The sequence below is a fragment of the Corapipo altera genome, unplaced genomic scaffold, assembly GCF_003945725.1.
Source record: "Corapipo altera isolate COAL_440 unplaced genomic scaffold, ASM394572v1 48b, whole genome shotgun sequence".
In the NCBI taxonomy this organism is placed as follows: Eukaryota; Metazoa; Chordata; class Aves; order Passeriformes; family Pipridae; genus Corapipo; species Corapipo altera.
The window spans coordinates 13,093,896-13,111,661 of record NW_020884884.1 but is presented as its reverse complement, the minus strand read 5'-3'; the positions used below and the strand labels follow the sequence as shown (position 1 = coordinate 13,111,661).

The 17,766-nt window shown below is 35.2% G+C and overlaps 1 protein-coding gene across 2 annotated transcripts in view; it reads right to left on the bottom strand.

The window, feature by feature from the left end:
* The window catches only part of BTBD9 (BTB domain containing 9), a 117,721-nt gene that overhangs the window by 48,497 nt on the left and 51,458 nt on the right, over positions 1-17,766 (bottom strand). The window lies entirely within an intron of this gene.

Here is a 17,766-nt window from a genome sequence, read left to right as displayed (position 1 = left end):
CTACTCACCTGCTGTATTACCCTAAAGGCTTCACCTTCCATGAGCAACCATTAACCTCAATTCAGTCCAATTCTGCATTTTCTGAAGAGACTCAACAGTTCTTACTATACTTTTTGAAAAATCTTAAAAGGAATATTGTACACCATCTCAATAAATGCTGAACAAGCAACACAGAAAACTACCTGAACCAAATACCACTACCCCACAAAATGGGTTACCCACACAGCAGAAAACTTTGTATGGAATTAACTCACTTCAATGAGTATCAGAATGTATGAATCTTAACCAATATCCTCGGTCTGTGGTATAAAACAATCTTTCACTTACATAGTATAATTATATTTCCAACATCATGGCCATTCCCCAACAGCATCATTTTTGCTTGTGTTTCTCAACAGATCAATTTGAATCTGTATCAAGACATTTTTCAGTCCTGTGATTTTTTTTTTTAAACAATAAAGCAACCCTCATAGCTATTTAGTGTACTAATGTCCAACTCCAAATTTCATTTAGAAATTTTAATTATCATGACTTGTAACAAAAAAGAATTAAATGCTATTCCCTAATTAACATTAACTCATGGATCAATTAATTATCACAGTAGCAAATTTCCCAAAAATTATTCTATGTAGAAAACATAAAGTAGCAAAATTGAAGAAAATATTTATTCTTCATAAAGAAGTTGAACCTACGTCTTAAGAGTAAAGCAGAATTTAGCCCTTACTACATAACTGTGCCAAGTGCCTGCAAAGACCATCACAGGAATCTTGGTTGACAGTCAGGGAAACAGCAGTTCTTTCCCCAGACCTGCCCATGTGAACCAGATTACTTTCTTTTGTCAATTCACAAGCACAGATAACCCTAATGAACCCTAAACACACAGGTAATGTCCAGGATTTGACAAGGGTAACTGTTCTTGTTCTCTCCAGCCTCAGAAGCAAAAAATTCAATTAAATACAGGAAAAATCCTGGAATATTTTTAAGTGTACATGGAGGCTGGCTTGCCACAGAGACTCCCTCATCTCTCTCAGGCAAGAAGGGTATTGATTGCGTTGTGCTGCTTGGACAAAACACACTCCCGGCTAACCAACAGAGCATTACTAATGGAGAGATACTTTGACATCCTTTAGTTATGCTTCCTTGCTTTAAAGAGTTTAGAGAATAAACAAAGTAACAATATTAACAGGAACACAAGAAACTGCTTCATAATTAGCTTTAAAACTGATTTGTTTGGATTTTTCGTGTTATGAAATTGTAACACTAGAGCAAACTTCTTGATTGTTTTTTCAGTGAGATTAGAAATTGTTCAAATTCCTGTCAGCAGCAAAGTAGGTTTATAAAACACAAAGTTATCTATGAATCTGTGTGTGATTGCAGAGTAAAAGAATCACAATCCAATGGTTGGACTAGCTCCACTGTTAATGGACTTTAGACTCAACTGCTAAGACTGAGGGGAAGACAGAAAAAAAAACTCTGAATCATTCTTTAAAGAGAAAACCTTGATCAGTTTATGGTGTTTAAAAGCACTTCCCTGGCAGGTGAACAGGAATGCAGCATGATAATTTTGCCCCTTTATTTTATTTTCTGGCCCTGCTTGAGAATAATGGATACTGAAAGTATAAATGCTATAAGAGTTTCACCCACATGTCACGGATTTCTCTGGCCACAGTTAGTCATGCTACACATGGCCCTAAAATTCCCAGAATGGGAATACTAGAATAATCTGGTTGGGTTTGTTGTTTTTTTTCTGCACTTACAAGAAAATTGTTTTAACTAGAGGGAAAACAATATGTTCTACTGGAGCTTGGTAGAATTTTAAACTTCTAAAATTTGAATGGACTCCCTGGGTTGATTAATTAGGCACCCGCATGGCAACAGCCCTCATCTATCCTCCATTTTTCCCAGAGCAATTCTTCACATTTACACAAAACTATGACATGTGTACTCTGTTGTGGCCACAAATACTCATGTTTCTGAACAACTAAATTATGTTTTACTTCTGCTCTTTACATTTGTACAGCTGACACATTTAATTCAGATAACAGCTGCTGCAGAGAATACCACTGATTCAGCTGCAGATACCCTGGAGGACTACTAATACCAAAGCTCATCTGCCTACATCAGAACAATGCTTAGGACATATGTGTCAAAATACAAAAATATGCATACTCTAGAGGTCATTTTAATGCTTCATTATAATAACACCAGTAAGATATAGACAAACTCTAAAATATATTAAGCACAGATTCCAATCTGTTGAGAATATTGAGACAGAAGACTAAATAAGGAGAGATAATGGAAACTAACTCGTATTTTGCACTAAGTTACTATAAAAGCAACCTAAGATCAGCAACAGCAAACTCAAAGAACTAAATCAAATAGGCAAAAAATGTGCTCTCATGAACTTGGCATTCCATTTTCCTTCATGGAGCATTTGGTATGAGACACCAGTGCTAGTCCTACATACTTTATATCTCCCCTAACTGCTTAAAAACCACTAACATTCACATTCCAATCACTGCCACAAAGATGCATGAGGTACAGCCTAACACACAAGGGCATTTGAAGATATTCTGTTTGTCTTTTAGTAGAAAAGGAAACAGTGCTATTCAACACCACCTAAACTCCATTTATTGACAACTCCCTAAAATGTATAATCCTTCAGGCTCACACAGCTGAATCAACAGTCCCATGGCAGGAGGACAGAAAAAACAAGGAGGAAAAAAATCTATTGCCAGCATTAAATCATGTGGAAAAACAGTGAACATAAATAAATATATAAAATAAGGAATTAAGCCAGAACAAACTTGAAAAGCATATCTGTCTTTTGACAGAAGACAATTCCCACTCTTAGACAGGAAAGTCTAGTAAAGTCTATAGCATAACAAAGGAAATCCCTGTTGCAAATATTGAAAGCAAGAGTGACAAATCAAACAAAAAACTTACACAAGACAAAATCATTGAACTCTAGTAGCAAAAGTACATGTAACGCCTGCAAAGCCCGTACAGTAACAAACATTTTCACCTTTGCAATTAATGCAAATACAGCCAACAGGGTAGCAGTCTGAAAACACATTTCTCTTTGTAATGTGCTAAAATGTGCTTCCAGATATTTCATGGTGGAGCATTCAAGTGGCTAAAAATATTGGTATGCAATACTTAGACAGTACATGTAATTGCTTGTGTACTGTACATAAGCAGTATATCAACCAAGCATCCAATTTCTCAACATATTTAACCAAATTAACACTGATGTGCTCCGGAACATAAGTGAGACTTGCACAGTCTGATATTTTGTATTCCACAGGTAAGAATAATGAGCTTACAAATGTTTTGTTTTTCAGTACTGGTTTCCAATTTTTTTTTTTTTACAACAAAAAACCCAAATTCAGATAAACTTGCATGAATCTCCATCTTCACATTGCACACATCTCTAGTTCCACTAAAGTTCTGAAATCTGGACTTGGCTTGCCTGGTTTCGTTTCAGGTCACACCTCAACCCAAAATAGCTCTATTTCCTAGAACTCACCTACATATGGGTAGAAATCTGCAATTACACCTGATCTCATAATGGACATGAATAAAAAACAAGGCAGAAGAAGATAGTAAGACTTCAATGTAAAGAATTCTGTATTTAAACCCCACCCTTGATTTGACTTTGCAGCCAAACGCAAATATCACCTCCATTTATCTTTATGCTATCTTTGTTCAATACATAAAATGGGACTCTAATAAATTCAATTTTACAGAAAAAAAGTAGCTCTTACAAAGAGAAGAAAGCATTGTTCCTCAGAAGGTCTGGTTCTAGCCCAAACTGGTCACAGGATTTAGAGAGCAGACACGAGCTGGCTCTGCTTACCTTCCAGGCTGGTGTGGCACAGAGACAGATTCTTTCCAAAATACAGATAATCTTCAACAGGATTCGTTTTCTTTGAATCATCCTATGTTCTGATGTAGTTTCATGACTTTGGGTCAATTTAGCTTAGGTTTCAATATATAGACACATTACAGCCTCCACATTTTTAAACATATTGAAGAAACAGAAGAAAATACGGGATAGTCCTGCTCAATGAAATCTGAGAATGTTTTCCATTTTCCCCAGCTTCTCACGTTCAACCAGTCTGTGATTTTAGCATGCAGTAATTACTTTTTGCTCCAAAGATAATACAGTAAGTGCTGTCTAGATCTAGCCTGGAATCAGACTATATACAATATGACCAAGAAATACTTTAAGAGTATTACAACAATACATCCAATGATATATGGAAGAAACCCTACCACTTATTACATTAAAATTATACCAGAAAGGTACTAAGCAATACTCAAATGAAATCAGCTAAGTATTGGCAACATCAAAATGATGGAATATACCTTTTTCATCAATATTTTTATGATTTAAAAATTCATACCTATGGATTCAATTCTGTGTAGATTTGAAGGTGGAGGTGGTTAGAAAATTGATGCAAAGTATTGCCGGTTCAATTTCAAACTGGCTACGCAATTTTGGAATGCTGAAATGTGAGGTAATTCATTAAGCTAAGTCTGCCTTATAAATTTTAAACATTTATGATATACCATTTAGCTTTAATATTCAAGTGTAGGTTAGATCTGAGACAAGAATGGTTTTGTTAACTGGTTCCTTAACTAAAAAGATTAGGATACAATTATTATATCCCTGTACTACCTAGTGATTTACAGATTTACAGATGCCACGCCAACAGTTACTATGTCACTTAGAAGAAACATCAACTTAAATTGTTCAGCAGTAGGAGCAATGTTTGCAGGAGCAAAACCTCTAAAAAAAAATAAAAACAATTACACTCAAACTAGTGGAATGTCAGTTCTGACTGCTTTGGCGTTCCTTTATGACACAAATAAAGTGTGCAACATCTGTTCTGCTCCTGACAACACACAGCTTAGCCAAACTTTTTAACTATGATCATTCTTTGGCTGCATTTTAGAAATTATTAATGAAGACTCAAATTTACATGAAATATATATCAGTCACTATGAAACAGAAGAAAAGCCTCACTGGAAATTATAAGACACATTTTTCATGATGTGAGACAGATCAGTGAATGTAACAACCAATTACTTCTATATTCACCAAGTTGTGTCTTTTATGGGAAAAATCGGACATGATATCAATTAGCTGTATCACCTGCTGCACATATACATGGTTGCCACCTCTGTTAATCAGTTCTCTAATTTTCATTGCTTATACATTCCAGCATATTAAAGACCTAACTCCTAAATACTGCAGGCCTGAACTGGGCTATAAAATAAAGGACAAAAGAAATATTATTTATGAGACTGTTCATCAAACATGGACAGTGCAGTAGATTCAATCTCGTAAGCTTCATAGTCAAGTTCTTTTTAAATCAAATTGTGTTTTACAGGAAATAATAGATAACATGATGAAAGGAGATCATAAATTTGGATTACAAGTAGGTCTATATTAAGTTGCACAAACACTCCTACATAGCTCAGCAGCAATGAGATGGCAAAAGAGAAGGGCAGTGACTTCCAATATCTGGACCAAGATAACAAAACTTCCAGAAACTCAAGTTCCTGTGAGAAGAGTTGAATTATGGTTATTTTGAAGGCAGAGCATTTAAGACAGAAAACTACTTTAACGTAATTATTCTTGTTCTCGCTTGTTCTCTTTTTTTTTGGAGAGGCGTGGGGGGAAATTTGTTTTAGTTGTAGAGTAAAACCACATGTATCACTTGGTATTTACCTCATTTCTCTTGATGATTTAATAAGCAATCGGGAGAACTGTTAAATTCAGAACAGCAATATTGCAATATTCGCAATATTGCACCAGTTAAATTAATTAGCCAGATATTTGCTCACTGAAAGACTACCATCAGGTTGGAGTGCCACAGCCCTAAGAAAATTTTATTATTTTGTTAAAATGTTGTTCTTGTTCTCCTACAATATGAAAGTAACTTATTTTTGACATGTTTATGAAATATACTACTAAAACTCGTGAGCAGGTGAACAGACTGCAGAAGACAGAAATACATTTACTGAGCTACTGAATTTAGGTCTTTCAAGTGGTTCCTTAACCAAAGAACAATAACCACTCATGTAGTTCTTTTCCTATGGGTAAACATGTAAAAATATTAAATTGCTTATATCTAATGTCACAAATATTAAAATCAATTTGGAGGCAATGGAAGGAAAAGAGAATAAATGGTAACCAGAAAAATAAAGACTTTTCTTTTAAACGTTATTTCTTTTAAATGGAATAGAAACTAAAATTCTCACCTGTCCAAAATTTGCTCAGCTGCATGTAGGTTCCTTCTAGGTGATACTTATCCAGTGGGAGATTACGACCACTGACTCAGTGACCAACTACTATAGACCCCAGACCCAAATGGAAGGAAGAACTATGCATACAGAATACTTAGCATGGGAAGCACGAAATATATCTAGCAAAGAAGGGTTTGAGTACTAATTAATGCAAAAGTTAGGTAATATGTATCCTATGAATGCTGATACCTTTGTTTGTTAAAATGTATAGTGTAAAGTTTTGATGGTTACCACCCAGTTCCCTACTTTGTGCAAACTACAACAAAAATAGAACTACCTCGCCTCAGTGCGTGAATTGGTGCTGCGCACCAGGTAACGAGCCTGCGTTTGAGGCAACAATAGCGCATATTGGTATCAGTAACAACAAATTTGCCTTGATCTTTCTTTGTAATGCCTTTCAAATAATAAAAATAACAGATCGATACCCCTCGATCTTTCGGAAAGCTTCATGAAAGAGTTTGGCAAAATAAACACCTGAAGAGAAGTACAAAGATCAGTGTTTACAGAGCCATAGTGCTGTCTACTCTCTTATACGGATCTGAATCATGGGTCATCTACCGCCACCACCTGCGTCTCCTAGAATGCTTCCATCAACGCTGTCTCCGTTCAATCCTAAACATCCACTGGTCAGATTATGTGACCAATACATCTGTACTAGAGCAAGCAGCAGTCACAAGTATTGAGGCCATGTTGCTGAGAACACAGCTGTGTTGGGCAGGGCACTTCTCCAGGATGAAGGACCACTGCCTCCCTAAGATCTTGCTCTGTGGTGAACTTGCCACCGGCTGCCACAAAAGAGGAGCCCTGAAGAAGAGATACAAGGACTCCCTGAAACAACATCTCAGCCTTGGCCATATTGATCATCATAACTGGTCTACTCTGGCCTCAAATCGGGAGGCCTGGAGACACACTATATATAACACTGCTGATGCTTTTGAGAAAGCACATAGGATCACCCTTGAGGAGAAAAAGCAATGCAGAAAGAATCGTGCCTTGCAGAATATACCATCTATGGAGTCTTTCTGCTGTGCCTTCTGCAACCAGACGTGCCTATCTTGTATTGGCCTTTCCAGCCACCAACGCGCCTGCAACAAACGTGGGTAGAGCCCTTCCCAAATCTTCGCTCACGAAGCCCAGCCATGATGAATAACAGATCCCACAGAGCATTGAAAGGACGTGAAAAAGTCAGTACTTGCCTGTGCACAAATATTTCTACCAGTTGCAAGATGACTGCTTCTGTAGTGAACTAATGTTTATGGTCATGGAAAAAAAACAAACCTACAGTAATAACTTTCCTTCACTGTGAACAAGGAATCTTTTATTTGGGAATGAAACAGAGTTTTATCTGGATACTTACTTAAAGACAGAATACATTAAGCCATTATCCATTTGGCTATCTATATATTAACCAGTGCCAGAGAGGGGTTTCATCAGTTGTTTCTAAAAAGCAACATAAACTCACTGAGCATAAGAATTGTACTGAAAATGCTGAAAGTTGCAAATTGAAAGGCTTTAGCATCATGAGAAAATAAAGGCTTCTTAAATAACTTAGTGATCTAGGATCCTCTAATGTAACAAACTCATTTCTTCTCCATAAACCTCTGTCTTTTTCAGTCCAGATGACATGTAGTACTCAGAAACCCTTCTTTTCCAAGTTTAAAGTTTGGAATATTTCCATTACTCATGAAGGTGCTGCATTAGACCTCAATTCAGGTAAATCTTGATTTTTTTTTCCTTTACTGTTGAATTTCATACTATGCTCAGAAATACTCAAATGCAGCTCTAAAATTCATATATATATATATATATATGTAAAGAAAATGCAAAGATTCAAGTGCTCTGAACCATCTAAATTCTTACCACAATATCCCTGACACCACCTTATAAACCTATGTCACACATCTGTTTTCACCTCGATAGCAGCTGGAAGAAGAATTCTGCCTATACAGCAAATCTCTAGCACTGACAAACTGGAGTTCTCAAAACAAAACCATGATGTTAGGTTTAATGTGAAATTGTTTTCTTTTAATTCTGTCTGCTTTTGACTATTGCTGAATTTACTAAGTTAACACTAGAATGTGACTCCTCAATAAAGAAATAAACCATTATACTTGAATCAAAAAGTCAGAGAAAAAAAAAAGGGAAAAAAAAGAAATAGAAAGTATTTCCCTATACTGCATAGCAGGTGAGACAGTGAGAATGAAATTAGTGATTTAGGATATTAGCTCTAATGATTGTGTAGTCCATCAGAAACCTGCAGTCACACAGTTGTATTGGGACTAGGGGAGCTGGTGGTATTCACATGCTTGTTTCACCATACCTACCCTCAACATATTTGATAGGTCTCCATTGTTATTACCTCGCATGTGGCCTTCCCAAGGTGGCTATGAGCATACACAACCCTCTCCTATCCAAAATCCAATTAGATCGTAACAACATTACATTGCAACAACTGGCACTGAAAGGCATTAGGTTGTATTGTATCTTCTTCAAGAAGATTTTTTTTCCCTCTGAAGGCCACAATTCTTGCCTCAGAAGTGACAGAAGTGCTCTGTAGTAGAGTATCTTGTAAAGGAATCTTACCACGCAGCTATGTGAATCTCAGTTCTGTAGACACAAATTTCATTAGCGCATCATTTCAATTTTCCTGAATGTCCTGTGTTACCTTTTAAACCATCTACTTCACTTTATTAAGCTGATAATTTGAGGTCAGTACTGCATTATTTTATGTAGCTAAAAGGTAAGTCAATGCATTTTATTCTTACATATTAATTCAGTGAAAACATGTTTCAGTAGGTAGCTCTTCATTATACTTCATTGCTTTATTCCTACTTGTAATTGATGTCAGTTAGGAGGCTATTACCTGGCTAATAGTACTTTTTCCTCCATAATATTATTATTATTCTCAGTATAATGACAAATATCTGTTTGGAAATGGAGGCAATCAATATTATTTATTGTTCTATTTTCATTAACTAAAAATTTACAGGGAATAAAAGACTGTGACTTCCTTTTGTCCTTCATGGAGTGGAACCTTTGAACTTCAGAAATAAGGTTCCCCCATCTGACCTTCCTTACCCTCTGGCCTGTCTGACCTTCCTTACCTATGCTGAAAGTCATATTTTCACACTTAATTTTCAGATCTCTTACTGTCCACCTCTCAGCTCATGCCCTTTCTTTCACCTTGGCAGGCGAATTAGTATCAGCGTTTCCCATTTCCCTGCTATGTCATGTATCCTGAAATAGATGATATACTTGATATATTCAAAATGAATCTTGATAGAATACAGTCTCGTAATTTTAGTTGAAATCAATAATTAACTTGTGTACTTTTCATCATAAAATGTTTAAGAACTCTAATCTTTAAGAACACTACATTTAGCAAGTAATCGCAGTATTGATTTACGTAATGTATGTCCTTTGATGTATAACCTAACCATTTAGTTCATATCCCATCATAGAGCTTTCTTGACCTCCTACAACTCCCAGTGGCTCAACTACATCAATCTTAAACTTCCTGATATAATCTTTTTATATTACTTTATATGGTCTTTAAAAAAAAAAAAAATTAGTCCAGACAAGGCTGGTCACTGTTTCTACCTAAATACACACAGTTGACTCTCAGTATCTCAATTTGCAGATTCCTAACATCAAGTCAGGAAAGATATGGATAAGCCAAAAGAAGTCAATAATGCCAAAACATTAGTGAAACATTAGCTTATAGAAATGTTTTAAGCTGCTTTCAGGGAAAAAAGAGTCCAGGACCACGCATACTTAGTGAAAGTGACTGAAGCATAAGGAAGCAAAACTATGGTAATTTTAATGCCACAGTACCATTGGTTTTACATCTTACATGTGGACTGAAGTACATACAGGTCTTACAAAGAACCCTCAGAATTACAGTAGATAATACCTGCATCCCTTATATCTCTGGAATACTAAAAATTATTTGCCCAATGTCTGATTCTGTTTTCTATATATAATGATCAAGTCCATATATTAGAGTACTGTGTGAAAACATTACGACTAGATCCTATTTATCATCCTATTATATGACTGTACATGACAAACCATTTGAGCACCAAATAGATAACAAAATTCTTGATGCCGAGAAAAGATCAACTGACATAAGAAACTTGACAACTACTTACCTATCAGGAGAGATACTTAAGACAAAAAGAAAAAATAAATAACAACAAAAATACCTCACCACAGTCAACCAAACAAACCCAAACATGGTTATGGAAAGACGACAAATAGTAGGAAGAGTAAGAAAAAAGAAAAAAAAGGAGGAAACAGAGTGAAAATTAATAAACAGGCAGCTCCACATTGTTCTATACTTATCTCAACACATCTTTTTGAAGGAACTTGCTTTTAAAGTATTATTTAATCTCATAGTAAAAAAAGTAACAAAAAAAATCTTTCCCCCTAGAAATGAGACCTGATTTTACTGTGAAAACTCTTAACAGATTTAGCTTCAGACTTTCAAACATTCACCATTGTGAAGGAGAAAGAAAAAAACGAAAAACAATGAGCAAGTGCATCATAATTTTGAAAATACCTTGTCATGTGCGCACTGCCGATGTTAACTTGTAAGAATTCAAAGATTATTTTTATTATAAATAATACACTATTGTTGTAGAATGTCAGTATCCAAAAATGTAAACCCAGTGCATATGCTTTTAGTTCTGCACCTTCAGCTTTGGTTTTCCACCTCTGTTTCAAAGCAATGATGCTGCACATACATAAACAAAAAAGGACATCTAGAATGAATAAATAAAATGCAAAAGTTTGTTTTAGGGCATGGCAAAAGGACAGCATTGTAGCTGCACCTTTACTATGACTACTATACTACATGTTACACCATATTTGCTTTGCATTAGTAGAGTCTATGAGTATGCCTACTCTACACCAAAAAACTGAATCTCAAAATTACTCACATTCTCATAAATACTAATGCCAAAGGCCTGAGACACATTTAAATTAGAACTCAAACCTTCATGACTTTTTAAATATTAAACCATCATCAAAAATACATTTTTAGAGGTATTACTTATATTTTATGCTGTGATGTCCCTTTCCCGAAAGAGACCTTTCAGACCTGCACTTTAATAAAAGGTTTAGACTAGAGACTGAACTTTGTACAAATAAAAAGCTGAGACTGAAAATTTGGGGAATGCTTTGACCTGGAAAAAGCAGTCTTGTTTTAGCAAAAAACCATACAGTTTAAACCACTCATTTTAGAGAGTTGAGTTCATACATGGCTAACACATCCCTTCCCTTTTAAAACAGAAAGATTACTTGAAATATTCTTTTACCAATTTTCTTCTATATTTATAAACATTACTGTTAGTGCAATAGGATCACAGTAGATCTCCATCAGTAGATCAGGATAAGCCAAAATCAATTTTTCTTACTGTCAATGGATGAATACTCTTTGGCTCTTCTTTTTAAGAAACAGTTTGTTCAAGACCTGTTTAACACCAGTATCCTCCAGAGAGACAGAATTCACTTATCTTATTGATAACCAATACAGGTTTACACCCAGTGTTCTTATTCTATAATAAACTCTGTGTGAAAAGTAACATTAAACCTTTCCCATGCTTTATGAGCATACAATTCCCCAAAAAACCCAAAACCATCTCAAAATGTTTCTCTATCAGTGGAGTTATAATGATCATATGATTCTTTACAGAGAGGGTTATCAGGCATTGGAACGGCCTACCCAGAGAGGTGGTGGATTCACCATCCCTAGAGGTTTTTAAAAAGAGATTGGACGTGGCCCTTAGTGCCATGATATAGTAACTGGAGTTGGATCAGGGGTTGGACCTGATGATCTCGGAGGTCTTTTCCAACCCAATCTATTCTATGATTCTATGATGCATCCTAAAAGAGGATACATTCAGGACAGAAGTTATTAGCACTAGCCATCATTAGCACACTCCCCATGCAAGGGCAGAAATGCACCAATCTAACAACCACCTTTGAAGTCCACACACTTGGTATTTTGTTTTCAAGTAGAATGTTTCCTCTGTGGTCAACATATTCAAACAAAGAGAAATAGTTTCTACAACTGTATCTGAAAAATAACTGGTGGAAACTACTAAAGGGGGAACAATTATGTCAAAAAAGTAGCATAACAAAAGTGGCATCTTAAAAACGTCCACTACTCCTACCCATTATGGAATACATGATCATATTGACTGGGGTTCTCTAAGGACAAATAAGTTGTATGCATATACACACTCATGTACAGAAGTCAGCACAAAGCCACAGTTAACACCTAGAATGAATGCAACCTATTAGCTCAGAAGCTTCAGTCCTCAAATTAAGAAGTTGATTTAACACAGTACTCCATTACAAAGATCCAATAAAAATTTAAAAGCTTGAAATAATAGGATTATGCACCTCATCTGCCCAAGGGCAAGCGTGAACTAAACGATGCTCTTGTGATAAAGGTTAAAATGACAACATGGAATTGATGATTAAAGGAACTTCTACATTCATGTCCTCTGATGTTTCTGAGGTGAAAGAGGGAAAGGTTAACCCTCCCTGCACTGAAACATGGGTCAATCAAGTAAAATTGAGAACATCAGATACAAAGACAAATCATATTTTGATATTATACTTTTAATATTTTTTTCAAGATTTTTGGTTTGCCTTCAGGGTTTTGGTTGATTCATTTTATTTTTTGAGAGAAATGTCTTGACTCATGAATCTTACAAAATAATGCATTAGCCTCTTCCAAGCCTCTTCCAAGCAGGAAAGAGGCATAGAAAGGACATCCTGGCATTTTATTTAATGTTGTTACCAGTTAATATCCACATTCAAAATATTTGTAAATTAAAATATGGAGCAGGAAACTAATATTTGATGTAAGTAATTTGAACTTGCCAAATATGTTGGTTTTGACAAGGCCAAAACTCTTATAGAGAATAAATTAATTTCCTTTTAAGGGAACCCACACAAGAGATTTAAATTCATACTTAAATCTTAAAATATATGACGAATTTTCTAAACTTAACACTTGAAAAGAACTATGGATTGCAATTACTGACTAAGGGTTTGGGCGTTGTTTTTTTTTTTTATCCACCTCAATTGGAATCCATCATTTTATGAACGTACGCAGTCTATAAGTTTTATAATAAACAACAATGGGGGAAGTTTTCAAGTACCAATATGAAATTTCAAAGCAAACTGCCTCCTCCAAATACATAGATTACATTGTCAGAAATCCCCAGTCACAGAAGTAGGATTTAAAGGACGAATGACAATGATCTTGTCATTCCCAATCTCAAACAAAAGAGAACATGATAATGATTTAATTCTTTTTAAACTATATTGGGTTGGTTTTTTTTGCCAACCTTAAAATATCAATGTAGCTCTTACTAAAATCAAAGTCTTGAGCCCTTTCTTTTTTTTTTCCTTTTTAATCCTTGCTCTGCTGAATTTAATTGCCTTGGCAATGCCGGAACACTGCCTGATCCTAACAGGTCAGCATTGATCGCTGTAAACCAATTGGTTCCTTCATTATAGAGAAAATGAAGCAAAGAGAAAAGGCAGGTGTGCTCTCGCACAGTCAGCTGGACTTCAGCTCTTGCCCTTCTTCTCCCTCATTAACTAAAAACCAATCGATCAGGAACTTGCTCAGAACCCACAAAAACTATTCATCACTTCTGACATGGAATGGTTTTACAGGTCACTAAAGAATATTTGAGATATCTACCTTCAGAGCCTTTAAAGCTCATACAGTTTTTAAACTTACCTACAAGAGAAACGAAAATCAAAATGTTACACTCCTATATAGTTCTAGTCTAAACCTTAAATCCAAAATAAAATTTGTTTGGTATTTGCCCAAGACAAAACATTTTAAATGTTCTTTTGATCGATAGAGAGAAAGACCACAGCTGGGAGAAAAAGTACAGATGGTTCCACTCCCTGCTTCCAGCTCTTCTGCACTTCCATGGTCTTGAGTTGAACAAATTAAATATACCACTGAAAGTTAATCCTAAAGCTTTACACATATTTTCTACCTCCATCTTTTAAAATATCTGAACACTCCTTGTATTTCCAACCATTTCACATCACTTTTTCCTAACAAGTCTTTTCCTATCAAGCTCCATACTTCATTTGCCCATACAATCGGAAAAGAACCCCTCTACCTCATTTGTTAAAAATTACTAACTCTTAGTCAAATCACTCTTAAAAATTATTCATCTTGAAAGGTTACCTGTAATGATTAGCTTTTACTCTATTCAGTTATTCCTGCTTGTTTCTTTTCTTTCTCTGATTGCAAACTCTGCAGAATGTGCCTTGCCATCATGCTTTGTTCATTAACACGGGTTTATAATTTCACATTACTATCAGCTTGAAATATTGCCGCAAAGGTGATTCAGGAGAAAGAAAAAAAGTCAAAGAAATACAGTAATAAATATATATTAGCAGGGAACAAGAAGTTTGGAAAAGGAAAACACACCAACAAAACACCTCAAGAAGAGAACTGAAAAGAGCATAAGGGGAAACAAAAGAAGAAAGGGAAGAAGGAGCAGACAACAGACTGATTAGAAAAAAGAAAATTCCAATGAAAGATATTGCATAAAACATTGCACTTACATCTACTAAAAGGACCAGAAAAGAGAAGTATCAAACCAGTACATCACTTTATTGCACATCCAATGGGAAGAAAAATTTATGAAGGTCGCAAAAAATACAGACGTAATCCTTTTATTTGCAAAGCAGTGTAAGAACTATTTTTCTCCCAGTTACTTCTATTGTCTAACAAATTAAAAGAAAAGGTAAAGGTTATTATTTTGAACAAATCCACAGAAATTAACTGACTGAGTCCACAGAACATCATAAAGAAAGTCAGGTGTTTTATCTGTGTTCTTTGTAATAGAAACATGATGTGTGACCAGTGAAACTAATGTCAGTAGGGAAAAGTTTTAGCCATTATATCCTATTCATCCCAGATTACTCTAATAATTGTTGACTATACAGTAAAATGGAATTTCCAAGGACAAGTAAATTAACTCATTCTTTTGCTAAATGTTTTGTCTGCCACAGTAACATACAGAATCAGCTTACTTTCTGCTGTTTTTTACCCTCTTTCTTCCCCTCCTTCTCTTTTGAAACCTTTGAAGCAACTGGTCCCATGTATTGCTCAAAGGCCATCATTTCTGAAAAGATGATATTGCTATTCAGGAACATAGTCTCATGTGAAGTAAATCAATTTACCAATACAGTAGACTATATAAAGGGCTATTCACATGACCTAAGTTAGCAGTTTGGATCCTACCTGAGCTCCAGAAGAAAATCTGAGTACCCCAAGTCAGGCTGGGTTATCTTTTATCATTGAATCACATACAGACATTTATGAGTAGGTATCTAACTCTGACAGAAACTGGACAATAACCCTTGCTGTGGCTATTCAGCAACACATAAATAATCATACGGATGTCAAAAGAGAAGCATGAGCACGTTCTACCACAATTTTAAAGACTGTATGATTTTCTCATGAGCAGTCAGAAATAATCTAATGGTAAAAATACATTCCAGTAGGTTTGTGACAATCCTACTAAAAAAGATTTTAAAATTTTACATATTACTACAGAAAAAATCTGCATTTTAAAAATCAGTTAAATCAAAGGTTGTCAGATTCTCTGGACATGATGACAGTGCCAATTCTCCAAGCTTCTCAGACCTCTGGATACTCTATCAAACTTACTAAAAAAAATTATTTTATGAGTTTCAGAATAAAATAAGCATGTTTTTCTTACTCATGTGTCTCACCGACTTAATCGGTTTTGACACATGCAAACTCTGAATAAGGTTTTTCCAAAATCAGGGCATTTATAAAGCTTTTTTTCTGTCTCTGTCTGACCTCCTTCTGAAAGATCCTACAATGCCTGGCAATATTTAGGCTTCTTTCCAGTGAAGATATTAACAGAATATCTTTCCTATATTTGGTATCAGTTAGTAGAGACTTTGTTTCTTCATGTAATTAAGTGCATACGCTATAAAAGAAATGTGCTTCACCACACTATGTCCCCACAAACAGTGATCAATAAATTATAGTTTATATACCATGGAGCTAGATTATCCCACCAATAAAAATGCTGAAAATCAGAATGCAGAAGAATCATCAAGTTTTAAGAAATAAAGCTCTACTGACCCTATGGTCATCATGCTGCTTTAACTCAAACTCCCAATTTCAGTCACACAGTCTAGAAATCAGAGTCCGGAAGTCACAGAGAAAAAAAAGGTTTAAAAGATAATTTAAGATGTTATGTAGTCCATTCCTCCTGTCACCCTTCACAAAGAAAGATCAAACCACATTTATTACACTCCAGACAGATAAATATGTAACCTTGTTAAAGTTCTTCACTTACGAAGCTTTCACAGTTTGTATGTAGCTAATGACAGTGCTTCTTAGCACCATATGCAACTTTTAATTGCTATAATTTATGCCTATTACTTCTTGTCTTATTCCTTAAGAAGATGGAAAATATATTCATCTCATGCACTTGTTCTTAGGAAACTGTATTCTATTTATTTCAGACTGTGTCTCCAACTTGTCAAGATTCTTTTAAACTCTGATTTTGTCCTTTTGCATAAATGAATCTTCTCTCAGTTTCATGCCATCTGCAAATTTAAGAAAAAGGCATTACGCATATAGAGTAGTATGGAACACATGAAAGACCCCATAAAAATCCCACTTCATATTATAATTCCATTTTCCATTTATATTTAACTATGGTTACAACATATGCACTTTACTGTATTTTCCTTTAGACCATGTTCCCCTTGCTTGCATACTGAAATACCATGTTACTGTCAAAAGCTTTACTTACAACAAAATATAAGTGTACTGATTTATTTCTTGTTCATGCCCTGTTTTTCTGCCTCAGAAGGAAACTAAATTGACTATCTGTTTTTGACAAATCCAGTTTAGCTGACAGTAATTCATTTATCTTCCAGTGCCTACAAACAATTTGGTTCAATTACTTGCTCCAATATTTTTCTGGAAACTGAAATTGTACTGTATGACACAGTTCCTCAGATCCCTCTTTTTGCTCCTTTTAAGGATGAGAAAAGAACAAATTTGGGGCCCTTTGCCTATTTTCCACAAATTCATAAAATCAGTAAGTCTTCCCAGCTAACAGTTTGACTACTAGTTCAAAAGCTGTTTTCTGGGAATTAGAAAGCAAGTTATATGTTTACATAACTAAATAAAATGGGAATTAAAATGTAAATTACAGGTACCAGCAGAACAACTTTCTGGTACTTCAATTACTAATTGTTAACTGCAACTATTACCACTGAGAAATTGAAAGCTTACATATTGTAAACTTTCAAGGACAAAAGCTTGAAGTTAAAGTTTAACTTATTATTCCAACTTCCCAGTTTGCATAAAATTTCATTAAGGGCAGAACAAATACTGCCCCTTCC